Source organism: Lonchura striata, chromosome 1A, assembly GCF_050655825.1.
Source record: "Lonchura striata isolate lonStrDom1 chromosome 1A, ASM5065582v1, whole genome shotgun sequence".
Classification (NCBI taxonomy): Eukaryota; Metazoa; Chordata; class Aves; order Passeriformes; family Estrildidae; genus Lonchura; species Lonchura striata.
Window position 1 is genome coordinate 64883972 of NC_140741.1, and position 15465 is coordinate 64899436.

Consider the following 15465-nt stretch of genomic DNA (forward strand, 5'->3'; position numbering starts at 1 on the left):
ACAAAGATAATATAAACCTATATTTAGCTTGGTGATTATGGGCACAGACTGCAACATACAAATGACAACATCTACACTCAAGAAATAAAAGGCAATATTTATTCACACAGCATGAAATTATGTTAAGAAAACTAACAGATATGGGATGCCAGAGAAGTAAAAAATCCAAAGGGGGAAAAAAAAAATTGAGATCCATATGTGTTCAAAAGGATGTTATAGAAGCAACCATCCTTAAAGGTAACAAACCTTGGGACTAATAGTAAAATCCATTCTTCTGATTTAATTTCATCTGCTACACCTTGACCTCATGTAAAATTACATAAACTCTCACCTCTGTCACAGATTAGGTGCTAGACTAAAGGGGCAAAGACCTAGTTCCATAAAGGAACTTTACATTACCTCTTTTACATGTTTCTTGACAATTTTAATATTGTCTCACATAAGATCTACACTCACAACTGAACTAAATATCCTTTTCCCAATGTAAACAAAACTGACTTTTATAGAATATATAGCATTATCAGTTATTCAATATAAGACTGATCATGGATAATTGTTGTGTACCAAGCATCCAGAATTATCACCAGTATTTAAACACATGCAACAAATGCTGTAAATTCAAGAATTCAAGAGAATATTGCATATGTAGCATACTGCAAGAGAAAATGAAAGTTCAGATGAAGAGACATAGAAGCCAAATGCACTTTCTTGAGCATGCTGCAATCCTCCTTCTAATTTTCACTTTTAAATAGTACTCTGCATGAGTACAGGAGCAAATCCCCTGCATGTAGAAAACTGAGCTTTAAAAATCTCAGCAGAAAAATATACCTTAATAATGTATATTCAGTGTCCACTCAGCAGTGTTGGCTGTGTGCAGCCACATCTACAGGACAATGAGAAGTGGACTTTCATTTAGTTTGACCTCACTTCACACCACATTTTCCCTTGAATTTCTGGTGCTCCTTACATACCATGTGAGCACTCCCCACCAGGGAGAGCAGGATCCCACCTGAATGACAGCTGCCAGCAGACTGGCAACAGTTCATATGCAGATACTGATTTATCAACAGGGCTCAAATTTGTTCTCCAAAAAAATGCAGCTTTCAACTTATTTTGAGTACTAATACAATACTAATACTGCCCAGCCTTCTGATAACTCACATCCAAACGGAAACATATACTGGATAAGCTTTTACAATCCCATTCCACTTCCAGGTTTCTGCTTCTCCCTCCCCACACTCCCAGCTCCCTGCTGTCCAACTTGCGATATCTTCATAAAAACTTGAGTAACTGAAAATATTTTGTACATTTACATATGAACACCTCTCACCTCCGTATCCACATACATGTCTAAAATTTGAAATAGCATAAGTCCACTTAGATTCCACCTAAAAATATTTAATGCAGTTCTTACCATGAGTGGCTTTTGGCTCACCCCTGTGCCTTACAGCCACCCCTACCTTGTCTGGTAACCTCACCACACAAGCTGTAGTCTATTTCTTGAAGATTTCTTTATCTTTTTTATTAACACTCCTTGTAAAGACAGCCAGTACAGGTCTGCATCAGTTTTGGGAATGAGAGTGGCATTACTGGCTTTTGTTAAAGAGCAACCACCACCATTCAGCCAGGTGCTAGCAGGAAAACACTGTGGTTACATGGTGTACAACAATAAAAATACATAACCTCATATGCTTCTGCAAAATTAGCTTTGAGAATGATACCTTATTCCATGTTGGCTATTTAAACTGTAATAAGGTACAGCAGCTGGTGGCCAACACATATGAACATTTTAATTGTTTAATTTCAAAAAAATAAGCCGAGGTACAGTAACAACCCTATGTCTTCTAAAAACCAGACTTACAGTTTCTCATAAAGCAGTGTTACAAAAATTATTTTTGAGATTGCTTTTTAAGTTGTATTTACCACCTTCCAAAATGAGCTTCCCTGGAAATCAGAGCTGTGATAGTTTCTATGTTGTAACTTAACTAAAAAACACTGTGAACTGAAAACAAATTTTGGATTCAAATGTAGCAGGAAGAAAAACTTTTTTCTTTTCTTTTTTTTTTTTTTTTTTTTTTCAGATCAAGGCAAATTCCAGCTTCAGTTTACTGTACTTCTCCTTTTTGATGAAGATATCCTGTAACAAAAGACAAATCACATCACACTCATTGTATCTATTTCCTCTTATAGACAAATTTAAGTATGCTTTTGTTGAAAAATATTCTTACAGATATCATGTGCTTTACACTTCAGCAAGGATTTACTGTTGAAAAGTTTAGTTTTCTAAAAGCAGCTTATCAGGCAGGACTTAGAGCATTTGCAAGACAGAGTTTTGATTAGTTTCCGATTCGGGTTTTTGGCAAATTCTGTAAAGTCAGTAATACAAAACCAGCCCTTGGTTTTAGTCTGCTCCCATGGGGATGATTTTTGCTTCATTTCCATCTTCATTATTCTCACTATTTTGCATTGTTTCCTGGAGAAGTTCTTCGTATCTTGTAGAATCATAAGTAACTAACATAGCTATTGCTAAGTCACAGGATTTTTAACAATGTTCAGCTCTGTGGCAGATGTGTATGGATAATTAAAGTGAAGCCTGGGAACAGTTTGATTTCTGCAGTGATGGCGTGTGCTGCAGGGAGGAACTCAACAGCAACACAAAGCCTTTTAATCTAAAGCAACATTCAGGGTGAGTCAACATCCCTCCACATCACTTGTCACACTTTCACTTTTAATGGGTGAAAGCCCACTAGCTTTCACTGGGCTTCTTGGGAGTTTTTTGTGCTTTAATATCCTTGTTGCATATGGCTTTCTGAGCAAAGCTGTCTTAAGCACTGAACAGACCTTTCTCCTTCCAAGATGCTTGGAAGTCACTGAACAGATGGCTGATGAGCACTCCCAGAGCATTAACTGACTCCATGGGCACCTTATCAACATCCATGTGACAACACTTCAAGCAAAAGTTTTCTTTCTAGAAAAGTTACTGGATAAATTTACTGTAACACTAGATTTATTTTCTGTGCTTTTTTCCTTCTCTTACTGGAATCCCTGAGATGTCTATCAGTTGTCTACATGGGCCTGATTTCCAAAGGTATCAAATAATCATAAACTTCAAATGGATGTGACAGGTGATAACACTGAGAGTTCAGACTCAGGTGTTCACCTTTAGCAGGGTTAAAGGAACTTTCTTACCATTCACATTACACCTGGTTTCTCCCTCTGTATGTTTGCCTTTTGTTAAACTGTATTAGGCGTGGTCAGATTGGGTGCACAGAGCTAATGCTACCATTGAGTTAACTCATTAAGATCTAAAATATCATACAGCTAAAATTCTGAGAATACTTGTGGGAGAGGTAATTTTTTGTGTGTATATAGCACAAATATATACCATTAATTCAATTACTCTTCAAATATTTTCCCCTTTTAAGGAAAAGAATATGATCAATGAGACGTAGTACATTCAATTAATTTATATACTGTAGTAAACAAAATCTAAAAGGAGACAATGAATGAAAATAAATGGAAATAATACTTATGAAAACAAGCAGGTGACAAAAAGTTTCAGTTGAGCATGTCAATTAAAGTATCAGATGATGTATAGGGAATGGAAATTAGTAGTTCCATTTATAATAAAATCAATCATTATTACATAATATTTTTCAAAGGTCTATCTTTTTCAAATGGCTCTAAATATTGAGCTCTTACTCTAGCAACAACAAAAAGTTGATTTACCTTGAAATAAAGAGTAGGTGTAAGAAGACTGCAAGCTCTAGCTCTTGAAGCATAGTTAGCTACTCCTGCTGTCAGCTGTCCTTCAGAGAGATGGTGCCATGCTGTGGAGGATCCATTTGGTCTTTAGCTGGGATGGCACCTGATGCAATGGGTCAAAAATCAACACATCCCACATCAGAGTGAGATGAATGACCCACTACCTTTGAGCAGGCCACAACATTCCATGTCTTTAGAGCCAGTGCCTTTTCCCTTGCAGTAGGCTACACACCAGCAGCATGGCAAGTAACTGACAGAGCACTGTGTAGCAGTGGCATGAAGGTGGGTTACAGGCATTGGTTGTAGCAAATGCAGGTTCACATTAATAAACTGAGAAATATCTCTGTCTTCTTTATGGCTATATACATATGCTCAGATGTTATTAACCCACTTTTTCCTGAAAAAAGACTCACAATGGTACAAACAGATTCTCAGTAGTTGCTTGTGCTGGTATTTTGCTTTATGCGCCACTACTTGATTGCTCCTGTTCTCAACCCAAGTGAAACTGCAGCAGAAGTAGTGCTCCAGTTTAAATCATCACTGTTTTTCACTCTTTGGCCTACGACACCTATGAAAAGTGATCCCAAAGAATGAGTGCATTCCTCAGACAATCTATGAAGGTATGAGCAAAAAGCAGGGACTGTTCAAAGGAAGGTCAGCTAGATCTTTATCCCATCAAGGTACCACCCTGTCTGGCTTATCTCTACTCCAGATGACTTGGGGGCATCACGAGTCCAAGTCTTTATTTCAGCTCTTAAGAGTTTCAGATTTCTTCACGCATAGCACAAAATGTGAGACAGAAGTTTTTCAGAAACTATGTAGAAGTAGAGGAGTACTTTAGGAAAATGTAGCTGATCTCATCCTAGTGAAGTTGCTGAGGCGAGTGGCTCTGGTGCTGACATGATCGGCTGTGGAGTGCTCCAGTGAGGTGCACAGGGGCATTGTCTGAGCTTGGGAAGCTTGGAGGAGGGCCAACAGCAGCCTGCAGCTCATGCCATGGCTGACAGGACCAGGAGCACCAGGCCAAGCATTCCTCCAAAGGATAAGAGAAACCCACTGGGATCTCTGGGGGCCAGAAGTACCATCAGCAGGGTGGTCACACAGGGCATGGTGTGGCACCAAGGGCATGATGTGACAGTCTGGTGGCAGCTGGCACAGAAGGGCACACAGGAATGGTGCTAAAACCCTGCCAGCTACAAGAAGAAAGAGATGGCCTCTCTAAGTCTGCACCCAGCATGAGGAACACAGCTGCCCAGGTGGAACTCCAGTGGGAGCATACTGCCACCCCGGTGCCAGGACTTTTGGCACAGTGAGGAGCTCAGTAACACCTCTGTGAGGAAGTGAATATGCTGAGGAATCAGGGGGAGTGTAAGAGTATCAGACTACTGGAATCTCAGAATACTCTGAGTTGGACACATCAAGTTGGGATCATCAAGTCCAAATCTAAGTGAATGGCCCATCCAGGGACTGAGCTCATGACCTCGGTGTTTTTAGCACTGTGCTCTTACCTTCACTCCCTGTATTCCCAGGGACAGGCTCCCCAGATAGATAAGACACATGATAGAGAGAATTTGTTATCCTCTCCCCCTGGCTGAACACAGTGACATAAGGGATTGTGTGCCTGCCAAGTGCATGTCTCCTCTGGCACTGCCTCACCTCTCCAGGTATCCAGGCATAGCAGGTATGAGGCTCTGCAAGTGGAACCAAACATAACAAGGCTGGTGCTTCATCCAGCATGGGCATGTCAAGTTGACCTGCTCCCTGTGCCCAGACTACCTCCCAAAACAAAGATGGGTCATCATCACAGGAAAATCTCTTCTGAAGTGAACAGAATATGGAGCCCAGACCTGCCACCATTGAGTCAGAAAGGACACAGACTCAGATGAGGAAGCTAAGAGACCAAAACGCAGTCAGTTTATTCAGACCTCAGGGTACAGGTGGACCTGATTGGTGATTTAATCAACACATTTCACATGACTGTCTAATTAGGAAGATACCCTTTGGGGTAAACAACTTATGAGGAAAATGATCATATTAAAAACACCACCTGCAGATTGTTTAAAATTCTTTCTCTCCAGCCCCCCTGAAGTTTCCAGACCAATTCATGGAAAAGCTTATTTGGCTTTCTCTCTCTCTGACCAGACTGTCATATCCACCCGGACACACTTTTTATGGAAGCCTGTTGCCTCCCTGCAGCCTTGGTTAAGGATATGAAGAGAAAGCTTCCTACCCTCACACAGCCCTAATATTAATTTCTCAGGTAGGCAGTAATGAAGCTGCTACAAGAAGTTAGAGGGAAATCAAGACTTCAGGACCTTGGGATGAGTGGTTATGGGATCAGAAGCACAGGTAGTGTTCTGCTCTATTTGTACATTTGCAGAAGATTATTACAGAAGAAACAGGAAGAATCAGCAGATCAATCCTTGGCTCTGAGCCTGATGTCACCAGCACAAATGTGGGTTTTGTTTTTTTGATCATGGGTTAGTTTGGAGAACACCAGGACTTCAGAGAAGAGATAGCAGGACTCTGAAAGAGATTTAAACTGGATTTGAAAGGGGTAAGGCATAAAACCAGGCTTGCTAGACATAACCCTGGATGCTGCATGTCACTGAGGGACAGTGTGCTAGCGAAGTCCTCTGGTCTGGTGTCTCAGTGGAGGTAGGAGATGGGTCCACGCAGCAGCAAAGACATGAGGGTTATTAATGTGCTAGAAACCATGGAAGCAGCTGACAGTGGTCACACATGAATTAGGGCTTCTCCCCCCAAAAAGGTGGCAGGATCAATAGCCCAGCTGGAGAATGGCTACACCACTGCACACAGCCCAGGCAGCAAACAGGAAGAGCTGGAAGCACAGCTCTTGGTACTGCAGGAAAGCTATGATATAGCTGCCACCACAGAAATGTGGTGGGATGACTCAGATGACTGGACTGCTGCAATGGATTGCAAACTCTTCAGAAGAGACAGGCAAGGAAGGGGCAGCTCTGTATGTTGGGGGCTGTCTTGACTGTCCAGAGTGATATGATGACACAGTGGAATGTTTAAGAATCAGGGGTAAGGCCAACTAGATAGATAACATGGTGGGAATCTTTTCTAGACCACCCAACCAGGATGAAGACGTTAGCATCCTAACTTGTATCAGCAATAGTGTGGCCAGCAGGCCCAGGGCAATGATCACTCCCCTTTGCTCAGCAAGGGTGAGGCCATACCTTGAATCAATTTTGGACCTCTCAGGACAAGAAAAACATTGAGGTACTGGAATGGATCCAGAGAAGGGCTTGCATAGGGCCAGTGAAGGAGTTGAAGCACAAGTCTGATGAGGAGCTGAGGGAGGTGGGGGTGTTGAACCTGGAGGCAGTGAGGCTCAGGGGGGACCTTTTTGCTCTACACATTTCAGGTAGGAGGTTCTGGTGAGGTGGTGGTCTCTTTTCCCAAATAACAGGAGTTCTGACAAGAGAAAATGGCCTAAAGTTACACAAATATGGATTATATATTTGGAATTTCTCCACCTAAAGAACTGCCAAGCAGAGGAACATGCTGCCCCGGGACTTTGTGGAGTCACTATCCCTGGAGGCATTTAGAAGATGTGTAAATGTGGTACTTCAGGACATGGTTTAATGATGGACTTCGCAGTGCTGGGTTAATGGTTGGCCTTGAAGATCTTAAGGTATTTTCAATCTAAACCTTTTTATGATTCTAAGTTTCTCTGTTTATAGAGCTGATACAAAATCTTAAATGACTGTGAGATCAGGTACTATCAATAGTCAACATTTTAAACATAGGAGCCCTTTTTGTGCAGTTCATGAAGTTTCACCGACCTTGCCTGCTTAAGCAACAAATTTTCAGCAATATTCAAATCTTCACAAAAATTAGAAAAAGGATAGCTATTCAAAGTCATGAATGCTAGAAGTATTTGCTGTTCAAGCTGGAACCCTCACTGGTCACCTGAGTCTATCAGAATGTAATCTAAAATACACCAGAGAATCTCAAGCTACCATTAAATTTCACTTTCATGAATAGCAAAGAGTCTTTGTTAGCAAGAATACAGCCATCAGAAAAGGTCAGGAGCAGGCATAGTAATGAGTTAATTTACATTCTAATGGACATACAGGTATTTATTTTCCTTAGCTGCTACAGCTCTGTGAATTGCTTATCAGTCAGAGATTTAAAATAATTTATGAAACGAGGAAAAAAAACCCAACAAGTACCATGTCCTAATTAATCTGGATGTGAGGCAGAGAATTTTTGCATCATATCTAATATAATGCAGAACCAAATGCAACAGTTAGTTTCTGATGCGTAAATATATTAGAGGTTGAAAAAATAATAAAAATCTCAAGTTGTGGAAATGAAAAATACATTTTTTGGACAAGCTTTTTATGTGGTCAACAAGAATGAATTATTTTCCAAGGACAAAGTTAGATACTAAACACCTATAGAATGTCTCATTTTTACACAAACTGTCTTTTCAGACACTGATTACCAGAACAGTGTGATTCTACTACAGATTTATTTCCTTGCTGATAGCAAACTATATTATCTGAAGGACAGTCATGTTTTGGAATAGAGAAAATGCTGCTGCAGAACAGATTTTACTGGGAAAACTTGACCTGGAGTAGAAAAAGTTATCTTATGGAATTGAGGAAGAACCTTGTCTCTTTTTATGACAGAAGTTTCTACTAAAAGTTCAAATCCTAAGGTTCTTATCCTAGTTTTTGTTTTGGACATGCAGGTAGTATTCTGTGAACTGTTATTTTCCTCTCTGAAGTCTAAGAATATGTATTTTTATTTAAATACTAACTCAATTAGGAAAAGCCTGCATGTATAGGTACCCATACATGATGAACAAGACATCTCAGATGTTTGCTTACAGGTTGTTGCTTCTATCTACATTTTGAAAAGGTCAAGGGTATATTTTTCTTACAGACATGAAAAAGAACCTTTTGTTTGCCTGAAGGGAAATTTTCCCTGAAGAATCTCCAGGTTTGCTCATGTCCATTGTCCAATGACTGCTGCTAAAACCAGTGTCACTGGTTCTCTTTCCAGATGAGTAATTACACTCTTGACTGTACTGCTCTAATGCTGTAAGAATTGGTAATGAAAGCAGTGCCTTGTCTCAGGGAAAATATATTATTGAGTGCAACTCCCCTGAGCAGAGCCAACGCGGCAAGGTGAAAAGCCTGGTATGTGTCATACACACAGAACCAGCAACATCATTTGGAATATAAATTGAGACTTCAGAACCCTGACAGCTTGTGGCTGTTGATTCTAGAAGGGTCTGCAAGTGCTGCCATACCCATAAAGACTTTGTATGCTTGCTAAGAACATGTCTGACAACTCAGCCTGGCTTTAGTGAAAACTAATTTAAGCCTCAAAAACTTTTCAGGAATACTGCATCATATTTTTGGAGCTCTCTGACAGTCAGAAACTCTGCCTAACTATATCACTCTCTCTGCTTTTTCATGTGTTTAGATTCTGCTCCCATTTAAGTTTTAACACTTTCTAAGCCAAATAAAGAAATCTCACAGTGCATTATAGTATGTCACATTGATAAATATCAAGGCATGTTCCAAATATTTTCTGTTAAAATCTAGATGGCGCATAAGTTGTTTTAATAAAGTGTCCTAAAGTCCTCTTCATGAAAATGCATTCACAAAATGACTTCAACTGTGAGGAAAAACATAAAAAAATTCCATTTTTTGCTTGCATGTGTATCTTCCCAGTGTTGTCAACTGTGACAAAAGGTGGGGCATCTCAATAGAATAGGATGCCTACATGCCATCAGTTATAATAGACATACAAACACTTATTCCAGATTTAGATATTGATATTCAGACAAGTAAATTTCCATGTCATAGTCTGTGAATTAGGACCTTAACACAGATGCAGAAACACAGGTCTTGTATCCAGGGTGCCAGACCTAATGTTATTCAGAAATCCTAGACTGGCAGGTATGACACAGAATCCGTGGAAGACTTCAGAGCTTCAGTTGTCATCTTACTCTGCCATTCCAGTGAAGATTTCTTGGTATGCCAGTGCATTTCAGATGCCCCTGGACATTGCTAATGAGCTCAGAGTGTCCCTCCTCCTGATTTCTCTGATTTGGGAGCAATGGACAAAAGTTCAGCATAAAGCAACAAATAAGTGTAATTATGAGACTTAGAGAACCTCCTGGTTTCCTCTGATTGCTTGTCATTATTAAATTACATAGCAGTAACTTCAGTATTTAGTGTTTAATAGGCATCAAGCTGTCTGCATGGTTCTAAATTTTATTAATTTGCTTTTGAAATCTGTTCTGTGGAAATGGATAGTGTCAGGAGCTCAGGTGTGTTAACCATAATCAACTCATTTTCATACCACATGATGGAATGACAAACACTCAATGGCAACATCATAAAAAGGTAATCATGCCACTTGGCCACAGTGGTGAAAGCTGGGGATAAGAAATAGCATGATTATTTGATGCTTTGGATCCAGATGTTATTCAAAGGAATAATTAATTTCCAATTTCCTGCTCCTTCACACTAGCTTGACAAATGAGCTTATTCCTGGCTATAGGGATTCAGTTAGAACAGAAAGATTGACAAATAGTTGGAGACTGTGAAGAAGACCAACTGGAGAAGAAAAACTTACCACAAGACCAAAGTTTACATGGTTAACTCTTAGATGTGAAAATACAACATTTAGTGTTGAAAAGCAGAATATCTAGCCAGGGATATTAGTGGAAAGCCCATGTACAAAGGGTAACAAAACTGTGAAAAGAACAGTGAAGTTCTAAATTTGCAGTCCCCTGGTTGAACCTCCAGCTAAGATGCTTTGCTTTGAGCTACTGAAGATTTGATATTGTTGACTCTGACACGTACCTAGTAGAGATAAATGTCTTTGCTTTCACATTCCCACTCAGGAGGTAATTCTTAGTACTTTTCAAGAAGAACAAAACTTAATTAGTAAAAGCTTTGCTGATCATTTAAGTGATTTAAATTATACTGGTTAAAATGGCATGAAGTTCAGATGGCTTAGCATAGGACCACAGGAGCCTGAAAGAAAAAAAATGAGAGAGTAATGATCGATGGACATGATATTATTGCAGTATAGAACATTGAAGAGTATAAAGCATGATAAATCGACCAAACTGACCTGACTTGCAAAAAAACCCGTTAAGGAATGTCAATTTTTTATGAATTCCTGAGAGTTTGGAGTTGAGCAATTAACATAAAGAACAGCTGTGTCCTGAAGTCTAATGAGAGAGGAACAGTATTGATGTGAATTTTATGATGTTTAGATTATGTGCTGGTCACACGTGGTCCTGCGCAGGACTTTAAAAGTTAATGAACAGAACACTAAAAAATGATGCTGAAAAAGGATCCTGACAAGATAGTTGGGAACTGATAAGTATTAAATGAATGTATTAGAAGGAAAAAGAAGAAAAACTGTGAATAGGTTGATTTTTTTTTTCTCTGTGACATTGCTGTGTCTCTCAGAGGAACACAAATTGGTTTCAGACTTGAGTTAGATGACATGTCCAACATAATGGAAAATAAACCCCTCAATACCAAGAAAATTGGAACAGTACATAAACATGACAAGTTAAACAGAGGAGATTATGGTGCTGACAACCGTGAAGCACTTTGTGGACCTTAAAAATTAGCATTTTTAGAAAGACATGCTGGGATACATTGCATGCATGTCCCTCCTTATTTAAAATCAGAATTTACTGCATAAGAAAACAAACTTGTACGTAATCTTTGGATCCATAAACCATCTTCTTCAGTCTACCCTCATACCTCAGTATCCCCATTTGATGACAAGACAAAAACTGAATTTATGCCTGAAGAACATAGCTGGCTGGAGGAATCTGGATGAATAGCACAGTTAATCTGTGATGGTCATGATACTTTCTTCTTGGGTTTCCCCAGACAACAGAGAAAGAAAATGACACTAAACGTAGATGTGCATGCTTTTTACCCAGCCACCCTACAGGCTTACTGGTGTATAATCCCAAAATGATAGGATAGGAAATTGTTTGTAGAGGAAATTTCCCCTGGTGCTCTTTAAAAAAAAAAAAAAAAATTAACTCTAACAAGCTAACTTAAGGAGTATAATTTATGTTGCAGGGATCAACAAAAAAGGGTCTACTTCAGAGGAAAGGAAAGAAGAATTTAAATTCAAATTAGAGCATTTTGTCAAAGGAAGTTTTCATTGATTAATGGTAATTCTCTAATACCATTTCTGTGAAAAGCAGATGCATTTCCAGAATGTATAGAACATTTAATTTGCAAAATAACAGAATTAATCAGATCTCAGATGCAATTTCTATTTAGGTTCAAGACAAAATACCTTCTGACCATTTAACATTTAGCAGGATCATTTGATATTTAGCAAGCACTAAATATTAGATGTCCCTCATAACATGGAAACTGAAGTAATTTACTCTGTTATAAGCAGGCTTTTGCTTTTCATACCATCAAAAAGTTTTTGATCTATCAGGCAACCAACAGTTCTAGATTAAGTTTCTATACTTCTCAGTAGATGTTCTTTGGTGAATTTTTAAAAAAGCTTTAGGACTCATAGGATAGAAGAAACAAATTACAAATCCATTCTAATTAAAAAAAATTATATTGCCATCTACTCAGAAGTTAGTAATTCAGAATTAATTGCTGAAATTTGAAAATAAAATCATTATGCAAGAGAAAGCAAAAAAAAAAGTTGTTTTCAGACTCCCAATAGGACAATTTTTACTCTGAAGAATGTTCTGAAAGTAGTGTGTTCTGCCATACAAAGAGACCTCAAATGGGAGACATGGCAAATACCCATAATTTACCCATGGCAAATCTCCTTAATCTGGTAAAGTTTATTTATTCTTGATGCATATAGAAAAAAAAACCAAACCAGTGTGCAAGTAGCTATCACATATTACTGAATAAAAAATGGGTAGCTCTGTAGAAACACAACTCATGATTTTTTATTCATCCCATTTCCTACTAGGAGAAAGTTAGAAATGTAACTGAATTTCAATTCTACACCAGTAATCTGCAATGGATGCATTTAAATTTAGTGACAAAAGTATATATGTTGTTACACTGCAATTTATCTTTCAGACACCAGAGAGGAACAAAAATGAAAAAGCTTTTGAGTACTTCAGAATTAACACTCACTCTCTAGAGACTAGGCCTGATCTCCCACATGCAAAATTTCAGAGGCATTAATTTTTCTTTCCTAAATTAGTGTTTTTTTTAAATTTGAAACATTATTTTCAATAAATGAAACTATTATTTTCTTATTTATTATATTAAATTCTAAACCACTATTATTTTTTATTTCTTTGATGTCTGTGTTTTTTTTTTAAATATAAATTTCATAGCTTTAAGTTGCAAAAGAGAAAGTGATAGAAGTATATTTCAGTTCGAATCTCTTTTATTCTGATTTCATAATTATAGTAATGCATATATTTTTTGTCTTTGTCACCCCAAATTGTAAAAATGGTGCAGCAGAACTTTCATTTTCTGTAAAAATCTCTGAAAATGCTAGAATTTCAGTGTGATTTTTGTTTCTTCATTAGTAATGCACAATTAAATAGCTACAGAAATGGCTATTAGTTCAGAAGAAAAAGCAGCTTCAGTTCTTAGCTCCACAAATCAAGCCTTTAATCTGCAAGGTAAAGGATATACCAAACTGGTGAAGAAATTATATTTTGTGGAAAAATAGCAGGTTTTAATTTGGTGTTTTCTTTCCACATAATCTTGATCTCAGGCTGGGCAAAGATTTTATCTAGAACTGGCTAGACTCCTTCTTATAACATCTCCAAAGGCTTGATTATACATCTAACCAAACAAAAACCCAAACCACTGAGCTTTATCATAACAGAACTAAATACTTATGTTTTCAAATAGGGAAGATGTAAAATCATTGACTGGAGAACATAGAAACCAAAGAAACTTCGGAATGGCTTGTCCTGCTCACCATGTCCCTACATTAGAGGTCCTTGATTCCAGTGAAATCAGTGACTCTGAGCTGTGAAAAGCTCTGGGTAGTCCCTGCTAGTCCCCAGATTTTCATCCCATTCCGCTGGCAGCCCACATGTCTGCGCTTGGCTCCTCTCAGCAGGCTGCTGGATTGGGCTGTAGATCTCCAGCTTTCTGCCCTGACCCTTCTTCACTTGCTCAGAACCCCCAGCCCCTGCAAATGTCTCTCCATCAGGACCTCAGAAAGGTCCTCACTGCAGAAGGACCTGCCTAACTCAGGCACTTCTCAGAGGAATGAAGCCTACACACTTGGAAGAAACCAGAGATCTCTCCATCAGACTGCTGTTACCTATTTGTCACAGAAGATGGCTGCAGCTGTTTTGGGTAAATATTTACTCATGGTAACCACAAATGTCTCTGCAGCAGTTTTATAGCTAATAGAGTCTGATACCCAGATCTGTAGGACAGGGACTGTGCCTCCTATCTGCTGAAAAAACACGGCTCCTACCAGTACTCTTTATGTGACCCAAAACATCTCTTCTGAATGTTTCATTCTTCACTAGGCGGTTTCTATCCTTTCAGCTCTGTTTTAGACTACTTTCCCCAAGCAAATTCCTTTTCTTTAATTTTTACAAGCTCCTTGGAAGATTCCTCACAGGAAATCAATCCTGAAATTACATGCCTAATTGTCTGCACAGGAAATGAGATCTATTATAAGAATAAGGCAATAAGGAAACATCTTTCCATCCACCTTGTATGTGGACAATTGAATCAGCCATTACTTTTGCTAATGAAGAACTGCAAGGAAAATACTATAGAAATCCCATTTTTTCAGGTGTAACAAAAAAAAAAGAAACTTTAGTAAAAGACAAGACATCTACAAGATGCTTTGCATAGTATATGGAAGTGTCACATAGAAGCTTGGAAGTTAATAGGAAAAAAATGGAAAAATAAAAAGGAAGGACAGCTATGAAGAAGCAGGGAAAGACAATCTGGAACAGGACCTCACTGATATTCTTAACATTAATAATAAGTGCAATAAAGTGGTTTACTAATGTCATCTTACTAAGAAAATCTAAACAAAACCTTTAGTTTAAGAAGTTTTGCTGAGTCTGCCTTTTTTCATTGTGATGTTGTGCCCAGAAATAATGTTTAAAAAGCACCTTTACAGGTTTGGGTTGCATTCCTTGCTCTCTTTCAGGAATTAATTTGCAATGACTGGATAAAAACACTTCCTGTTTGCTGATGCTTAGCTTATTAAGCATTCCACATTAAACTTTATCAGTAATCTTATCTATTAAATGACAAATTCCCTGCCAACTGCGAAGTCTACCAGTATTGAATTTATGTTTTCTACAGGACTTGCAAAGAAAGTGCATTTAGTCAGAATCCAAGAACTTTTCCTAGAGATAGTTCATTAAAAATAAATTACCTTACTGATTTCCTACTTATAATTATATTAAAAGATTGGTAAGTGAAGCAATCTTTCAATCTAATGTAAGCCATATTAATTTACTTGTTTCCATTTTTAGATAAGGAGTGGAACTCTTGCATGTAAAGACAAAAGTCTTACAAAAGTCCATTATATAAAACCAATTAAATTTTATAACAAAATTTGAAATATTAATAAAGATATTAATTTATATTTAATAAAAATATTGTATGTACTCTATATTTCTAACTTCACTTTCATAAAGAAATCCAGACTGTTTTCTACAGTAGCATGAATGGGATTCCAGAT

The 15465-nt window shown here is 38.1% G+C and overlaps 1 protein-coding gene and 1 long non-coding RNA gene across 25 annotated transcripts in view; both read right to left on the reverse strand.

The window, feature by feature from the left end:
* Positions 1-15465, reverse strand: part of MAGI2 (membrane associated guanylate kinase, WW and PDZ domain containing 2) — a 696944-nt gene that overhangs the window by 91075 nt on the left and 590404 nt on the right. The gene's annotated exons all lie outside the window — the stretch shown is intronic.
* On the reverse strand, positions 89-9501 carry LOC146763509 (uncharacterized). The gene is made up of 2 exons (XR_014952046.1): positions 3730-9501; positions 89-2137 (listed from the first exon to the last, which is right to left on the reverse strand). It is a non-coding gene; the product is annotated as an uncharacterized LOC146763509 (long non-coding RNA).